The 8931-nt window shown below is 43.0% G+C and overlaps 1 pseudogene; it reads left to right on the top strand.

Annotated features, from left to right (window-relative positions):
- The window catches only part of LOC108491063, a 24431-nt pseudogene extending 15713 nt beyond the window's left edge, over positions 1 to 8718 (top strand).
- Positions 8719 to 8931: the final 213 nt, after the last annotated feature.

Consider the following 8931-nt stretch of genomic DNA (forward strand, 5'->3'; position numbering starts at 1 on the left):
GAAACTGCCTGACACATTCAATGAAGCCAACCAAGTACCTCACCATCAGAACAATGGTCTACATTATCTGGGTCACTTTCCTTCCTGTCTACCACAGCACAAAGGGTTATGGCCATGGTGATCATGGAGGCCTTCTCCAACTTGGCCTCCACCATAGGGCTGTGAGGCTGCATCTTTCTGCTCAATGCTACATTATCATGCTAAGGCCAAAAAAGTTATCTGCATGTTTTCCATATATAAAACACCTTCTGGGATCAGTATGCCTTCCCTTTGTAAGTTGAAACATAAGTGTTTCCTAGAATGCAGACTGGGTCTGAAGCAACTGTTAGATTTAGGGGAGTAGAAAAAGGAAGGAGTTTAATGTTTAGAAATAAGAGTCAGAGCCAGATCTGCCATCCATAGGCAAGGAATGTGTTCCCATTCATTTAGAGAACACCTCAAAGGCTGGTAAGTCCTTCTGAGGAATGAATATCTGCATCAAAAGGGGGAGAAGTTTGGACTTATATAGGAACTCTGCTGAACACTGCTGCAAGAGTTAACTCTATGCTGGGGTCTGGTGTCCTCGAGGGTCTCTCTCTCCAAGATTATTTTCTCAGGCAGGCGATTTACTTAAGGCACTAAAGGAGACAGGTGGGCTCCAAAAACAGTCCCTCTCAGACCAGGGAGTGACCAGTGGATAAGGCTTGAGCAAGACCAGATTGCAAATTTAGGGCCAGTTAGCCACTTTAAGGGATTTATGGCTTTCCCTAATGAGACTTGTGACTCTTCTGCAATTCGTACACTCTTCATTCCAGACCCTGGTTGCATAAGAGTATAGGGGGTTAGGATGCAAAGAGGGGCAGCATTGCTTTGGGGGAAAAGAAGAAAATACAGGCACAGTGAGAGAAAGTGGATCAAGGATCAAGGCTGAGTTATGGAACATAAAGTTTCCTTGAAGTCACAGTTCTTTAATTGTGCCAATAAGGGAATCTGGTTTGGTGACTGGTCTAGGCATCAATCAGAGGTCTCTTTGAAGACCCTTCAGCATACTGAAGAGAGGATTAGGTTATCGAAGGTGACCTAGCTAGCCGTGTAGAAGCAGGAGGGGTTAAAGTAAATGTTATACTACTAGAAATAAAGAAGGCACACACAGCTGTGAAGTCTGGACTGGGCTGTCCTTGGGCCTCCCTCCTGGAGTTGTAGATCAAAGAAGCTGTTTTCAGTTTGGATGGGTAGCTGAATATCTAGGGATTTATGACTTTCACTAATGAGGCTTGTGGCTCTTCTGCAGCAACTGTACAGCAATTTTCCAGTGAGTCACTACTTTGAAACATGAGATTTACTTAAATGAACAATGCTCTTCAATTTAGTATATGGCAGTCCACTCAGTGGATTGCAAGAGACCTGAGAGATGCACAGTGGTTTCTTCCACCTATCATTGGACATATCATTCCATTTGTCCTTATTTGATCACCCTTAATATGATAAATACCATCAATTATATGTAAACATAGTACACAAGTCTTTTTTATCTATCCTTGGATATTTTGTAGGATTTGTTGATGAGAGAAAAAGAATCTGCTTATCTGTCATATTTTCAGTTCATTTATAAGAATGTATTGCTTCTCCTTTGTGACCATGTATTATTACGATATTTATTTATTTATTTATTTATTTATTTTGGTCTTTTTGAGGTAGGGTCTCTCTGCAGCTCTAGCTGGCCTGGAACTTCTTTTGTAGACCAGGCTGGCCTTGAACTCTGCCTCCCGAGTACTGGGATTAAAGGCCTGTGTCACCACGCCCGACTGTGAGCATATATTACAACATGGGTTTCATTACATTTCTATAGAGGCATAAATTGTATAGTGATCATATTCACCAACCTATATTACTATTGTTAGAATTCTGGATAAAAAGGTGATGGTGATAAAGAAAAATAAACCAACCTCAACAGATGCAGATAGCTTTATTTAGCTACAAAGGGCAAGCAACCTTTCTGTGGGACTGAAGGCTGCTGCACTGGTGTTAGGGGAAGTCGTAAGTCCTAGGGGACTTTTTCTTCTTCTTGGGGAGGGGGATGAGGTGTTCAGACAGAAGAACTGGATGTCTCCCATAAGGTAGGGGGTTATATCTTCTGCTGGGGGTTGATAAGGAACCAGAGGTCAGGGCTGGGGCTGCTGGGCTGGGGGTTGTGTGTCCTGAAGTAGATGTAACTTCCTCCCAGCATAGGAAGCAGGATGGGCAGGTGGTCAGTTTGTTTGGGCCTTTGTCGAGCCGTTGTCCTTCAACGACTCTTGGATCTCACATTTTTCTCTTCCCAGCATACATTCCTAGTATTTTTCCTATTCAACTCCATGGTGTTTTTGTCTGCTGCCACACTTGTCATATTTATCTTTGAGTCTGGTTTGCTTCATTAAACATGATAATCTCCATTTTCAATTACTTTCTTGAAATTTATATGATTTAATTCTTTGTACGGTCGAATAAAACTGTACTGTGTGTATTATATACCACATTTTTATCCACTAATATGTTGATGGGCACCTATAGCTTGGCTATTATGAATTGTAACTCAGTGAATATGAGTGTGCAAGTGTCTCTGTAGTGAAGTGTAGCTTTGAATCTTTTGGGGACACACAAAATTTTTCATACCTCAAACGTGACAAAACTGGCTTTAATGAAATCTCTCCAACTTATAATGCATATATTCTCACAGTGGAAAGTTTATTTTTGTTGGGAGCTGAATATTCAGGGCTGCCAGGTGCACGCTGCCTACCCCTCTGGAGAGCAGCCAAAGAGATATTGGCAAAACCTATCCTGGCTGACTGAGGGTCCAGGCACAAGCAGTTTGACCCCTGGAGACCAGCTAACCAGATATTGGCAAGGCCTGGCCTAGCTGAACCAGGGCTGAGCCTGTACAGGTCAGTCTCTGACAATCAGTCTTCAGGTGCATTTGTTTCTCTTAGTAGTTCTGCTTGGGTGCTGCTGATACAATTACATATGATGAATGAAACTGTTCCCAGGTTCATCCTGTTGTCTTATAAGTTCTGCTTGGCTACTGCTGACGCAAGTATATGTGATTAATGAAACTCTGATTATGGAAACTGTGTGGTTCAAAGGAACTTGTGGTTTTGTGCTACATTTCTATAGTAGATTTTTTTTCCTGCTTTGAGGTAAGGTATAAAAACATTGTTATCCTGCAACAAAGTGCCCACATGGCCATCAGCCTGCAGGTCCCCCTGATCCCACTGCGTGGCCACCAGCCCGCAGGTCCCCCTGATCCCACTGCGTGGCCACCAGCCCGCAGGTCCCCCTGATCCCACTGCGTGGCCACCAGCCCGCAGGTCCCCCTGATCCCACTGCGTGGCCATCAGCCTGCAGGTCCTCCTGATCCCATCTGTTTCTGTGTCTGTGTCTTTTTTCCTTAATCCCCTACCCTTCCCACTCAGGTTTTTAGGATCCACCACAGTTCAGCTGCAGCACCTGGGACCTGAACAGGGACCCTGAGTACTGGATACTGAGTGTCCAGACAATATTGAGTACAAGAATACAGAGTTTTCAGTAAGGGGACCGTCAAGAGAGGATGGAATAATCAGGAGTAAAACATGGGACCGTCAGGCTCTAAGGAGCCTGGTCTCTCTTCAAATGCTACACTCTATCCCTCTAGCTCACTCTTGTAATTTTGCACCTAAATGCTCGGAATGCTTTTCAGATTTTTGTGCAGAAGATTTATTTGTCCTTGGTTTCCTGAAGAGGGGACTGTTGACTTGGAAATTTGGGGGAAAGTAGGTAAAAAATTATGGGGTGCGGGGTCTGCAATCTTTTCCAGTTGATGCTTTTGCTTTGTGGAATCTCATTTGTGACTGTCTTGATCCTCAGCATGAGGTCGACTTGCTTACTACCCACCATCATTCTAAACCTGCCCCTCCTGAACATGAAGATGTTCAGTTCCTTATTCCCTTAGAAAAGTATGCAAAATCAGATCAAACAGAGGATTGTCTTGAGTCACTTTCACTCACTGTGCATCCTGAGGATGAGGATGAACTCCCTTATTTTGTTGGAACAGTTAAAAATGAAAACCTTTTGTTTTTTACGGCAGCTGTCTCTGAGCCTCAGCAGAATTAAAACAAAACAAAACAGATTCTGCCTTTTAAAGATGATAGCTCCTTTAAGGATCTGAAAGGGAATGTTGCTCTTTTACCTGTAGAGGAAGCCCTGCTAAAGTCTTGGAAGAAAGGGGAAGATATTTCAGGCTTTATTTGTTTTCTTGTCATTCAGCAAACAGATGCCAAAGGTCAGTAACAAAGAGTGTATCAACTCATTCCTTTCAAAATCATAAAGGAATTAAAGCAGGCTGTAGCTCAGTGTGGACTGATAGCAACTTTTACTATTACTTTATTAGACTCACTGGCTGCTGAGGCTTTGCCTCCCTCAGATTGGTGTGATATTGCCCGAGCTTGCCTCTCGGGAGACTTTTTGTTATGGAAAAGTGAATTTGTTGAATGACTGCACTCGGCCTGTCTGGAATGACTCACTGTGGTGAGTCAGGTCATATTGTTAGAGACTTCCCTAATCCTCCTAACAAGGGGCCTCTGAGGAATAACAAAACACCTGTTTTATGCCCAAAATGCAAAAGAGGTAACCCCTGGGCTAATGAATATAGATCAAAGTTTACTGCTACAGGACAGCCCCTGATGAGAAACTTCCCCAGGGGTCACCTGTGGCCCCAACAATAGCAACCATGACCGAAGGAACATCTAATCTGTCAACTCCCTCTGCAGAACTACACCAGGGTCCACCGGCCTGGACCTCTGTTCCACCTCCTACTTTGTACTCACTCCAGAAATGGGCCCACAAGCCTTCCCCACTGGAGTATATGGGCCTCTTCCAGAAAAAAACTATAGGATTGCTTCTTGGCAGAAGTGGATTGACTATGAAAGGATTTAATGTTTTGCCTGGGGTTATATATAGATCATGATTATTCTGGAGAAATTAAGGTCATGGCTCATTCTCCGATGGGAATATCTACTATCATTACAGGACAGCCTGTGGCTCAGCTCATTATTCTGCCTTTGGGGCCTCAGTTAGGTAATGTTCAGGATACTTGCAAAAGAGAAAATCAGGGATTTGGCTCCTTTGATCTGGCATTTGGTTAGAAAGAGTGGGACTAGAATGCCCTGAAATGACATTAATTATTCAAGGAAAGACTTTTCAAGGTCTTATTGATACCGGAGCTGGTGTATCCATTCTTAGCCTCCAACTTGGTCATTTGAGTGGAAAAAGCATATGGCTTACACTGACTTACAAGGAATCAGACAAACACAAAATCCCCCAAAAAGTGCAAATTTACTTAATTGGGAATCACTGGAGGGACATCGAGGTACTTGTCAGCCTTACGTACTTCCTTCCCTCCCTATTAACCTATGGGGAAGAGATATGTTGTCATAGATGGGTGTTACGGTTTATGCTGCTTCACCCACCATTTGCAAGCAAATGTTACAGTGGGGATATGACCCTAGAAAGGATCTCAGTAAATAACAGGGAATTCTTGAGTCTCTCATGCACTCTCCTGGTCAAGGAAGGGAGGGACTGGATTTTTCTGTGGGCCACTGATCTCTCCTTCCCCCAGACGAGGAGCTGCTATCTTTTGAACTAGTTCAAATCCAGTTTGGGTGGATCGATGGAGAAATTAATTGTTGCTCATGAGTTAGTTCAAGAACAATTATAAGAAGGATGTATTGAACCTTCCACAAGTTCTTGGAATACTCCTAGTTTTATAATAAAGAAGAAACCAGGAAAATTGCAATTACTACAGGATCTTAGAGCTGTCAATCAAGTTATGGAACTAATGGGTTCTTGACAACCTGAGCTACCTACTCCAACTGCTATTCCTCTTGATTGGCATCTTATAAACATAGATCTCAAGGACACATTCTTTACTATTCCATTCCACTCACAGGACCCTCTTCATTTTGCCTAGAAAGTCTTCTTTCTTTAAATTTCCAGGAACCAATGTCTCACTTCCAATGGAAAGTTCTGCCTCAAGGAAGGGCTAATAGTCCTACTTTATATCAGAGATAGGTTTCAGCTGTTCTTACTTCCTTACACTACAATTTTCCCCATGCAATGCTTATACACTATATGACGATCTCTTGCTTGCTTCTGAATGCATGTCTGCTTTAACTGATAGTTATTTACTCTTACTAGTTATTTATTCTAAAACAGGCTAGTCTCATGATAGCTCCAGAAAAAAAATTCAACAAACTGCTCCTTTTTCTTATCTAGGGTACATTATAACAAATCACATTATTTGTCCACAGTGACTACAATTATGAAAGAACTCCTTATTCACACTTAATGACTTTCCAAAAACTCCTAGGAGATATTAACCAGTTAAGACCTCTAAAACTAACCACTTCTCAACTTCAGCCTCTCCCAGATTTTGCAAGGAAACGCAGATCCAACTTCGGCTTGAAAATTAACCCCTAAAGATTCCCAAGCCCTGTCATTAGTGGAAGAAACCATTAATCAAGCACAACTCACTAGAATTGACCCCCATTAACCCATTTCTCTTATACTCCTTCCTACTGACAAATATCCTACAGCTGTTTTACAGCAGGTTCATGGACCTTCAGAATGGATCTGTCTTCCCTCCACAGGCAAAAATTATAACCCCATATTTAAATTTGTCAACTAATCAGTCGAGGCCAACATCAGTGCTTACAGGTTTGGGGATGCGACCTGCTGTCATTATTCACCCTCACTCTAATGAAAATCTTTCTCAGCTCTGGGAACACTCTACTCCTTGGCAGATTTCAGTAGCAGGGCTTTCAGGACAGGTTTCCACTAGTTGCCCTTCTAATAAACTTTTACAATTTGCTTGTCATCATGCTTTCATCCTGCCCTCAGTGGTTGCTTCCACACCCCTTGCAGGGGCACCTACTCTATTTATAGATGATCTAGTGTACACTAGACTTGTATAGCTGCTGTATAGCTGCTGTGGCTAAGTCTGATCAACAGGTTAAACTTTATGCAGCTTACAAGGCCCTGCTCCTTAGCCCTGAAGCTTGTAACATATGACAGTAACATATGACAGTCATTATGTAGTTCAGGTAATAAAACATCTCCCCGGAACCTTAATAAAATGGACTGAGGATGAAGAACTCTATCATTTATTTGTTACTATACAGCAAATGCTCCACCAATATTCTCCACCATTGTTCACTGAACATATCAGAGCTCATAGTTGCCTTCCTGGCCCTCTCTCGGAGGGCAATGACTTGATGGGCCAACTGACTTGTCCTCTGGATGCACCTATTATTCTCCCATTAATACAACAGGCCATTGACTCACATGCTGTCCATCATCAGTCTGCTACTCTGCTCCAGCATCAGTTTCACATTACTGTGAACAAGCCGGTCAAATAGTTCGCTCTTGTGGTAAGTGTCAAAAATTTCTCCCTGCCCCATCCATAGGAGTTAACCCTTGTGATCTGCACCCAGGAGGGCTCCGGCAAATCCATGTCATCCATATTCCCACTTTTGGATGGCTAAAGTATGTTCACATCATTATTGACACTCTGGGTTTTTAATCATGACAGCTAAGACTGGAGAGTCAGCTAAACATTGTATTCAACATTGTCTCCATATTTTTGCCATATTAGGGGTGCCTCGAATTTTAAAATAGATAATGCACCTGTGTATACTTCAGTAACATTTCAAAAATTTTGCACCACTTTTAAGATATGTCATAAAACAGGAATTCTATATAACCCCCAAGGACAAAGCATTGTTCAGTGGGCCTATGGTATGTTAAAACTTCAAATTGAAAAAAATAAAAAAGAGGGAACATGGTGCATATGACCTAATCAGCTCACATAATTTGCTAAACCACTCTCTTTTTATTTTAAATTTTTTAATGACTGATGCACATGGTCTCTCCGCAGCTGAAAGACTGGGGGTGTTGGACTGCCCCTTGCTAATGGAAGGATCCCTTGACAGGAAAATGATAGGCTCCAGTGTTAGTTTGGGATGGGGCTATGCTTGTGTTTTTCCACAGGATGCCAGTGACTCCTGATGGCTGCCTGACATCCGTCATTGTGAGAAGCCGCAAAAATCACAGGGCAGAAAAGCATGATTATGAAGATCCAGCGCCTACCTGTCTATCAAGAGACGGTGAAGAAAAAGAGCCGGATCAGGGCCCAGAACATGAGGGTAGCCAGAATTCCAACCTAGGGTCAGATCAAAGCTCTGTGCCACCAGGGGATCTTGGAACTCTGTAGGCAGGGGAGGAGGGTTACTCCAGCCACACTCTTTGTGACTGTTTGGCTATTCTATCCTATCCTAGTGAAGGGGGGGTATTTATTGGGCTTTCCTTGCGAATGCTCCTTTGGCTCACCCTGTAACTTGGGATGATGCACCTATTAACTGTGTTTGTTAATACTGCCCACTTTGATTATGTTATGTTTGTTAGTGCTGCTCAGCTAGATTTTGTTTCTCCTAGAGATTTAGCAAATGGTCTGTTATACTGGCTTAAAGATTTCAATCCCTTTAATATCTTACAGCATGCTTTTCCAATGATATTAAGCTTGTTGACATTGTGTACTCTTCTTGGTATATTTTGTTGTTGCAGCTCTCGGCTCTGGCTCGAGTTGCGTGGCACCCAGGAACAGGTTGCTTAGCTTATATTACAAAATGAAAAAAGGGGACATGTTGGGAGTTGAATATTCAGGGCTGCCAGGTGCGGGCTGCCTGCCCCGCTGGAGAGCAGCCAAAGGGATATTGGCAAAGCCTATGCTGGCTGACCCAGGGGGAGGCACAGGCAGATCCGCCTCTGGAGAGCAGCTAACCAGATATTGGCAAGGCCTGTCCTAGCTGGCCCGGGGCTGAGCCTGTACAGGTCAGTCTCTGACAATCAGTCTCCAGGTGCATGTCTTTCTCTTAGTAGTTCTGC

The sequence above is a fragment of the Nannospalax galili genome, unplaced genomic scaffold (assembly GCF_000622305.1).
Source record: "Nannospalax galili isolate Female #2095 unplaced genomic scaffold, S.galili_v1.0 scaffold5499, whole genome shotgun sequence".
NCBI classification, from domain to species: domain Eukaryota; kingdom Metazoa; phylum Chordata; class Mammalia; order Rodentia; family Spalacidae; genus Nannospalax; species Nannospalax galili.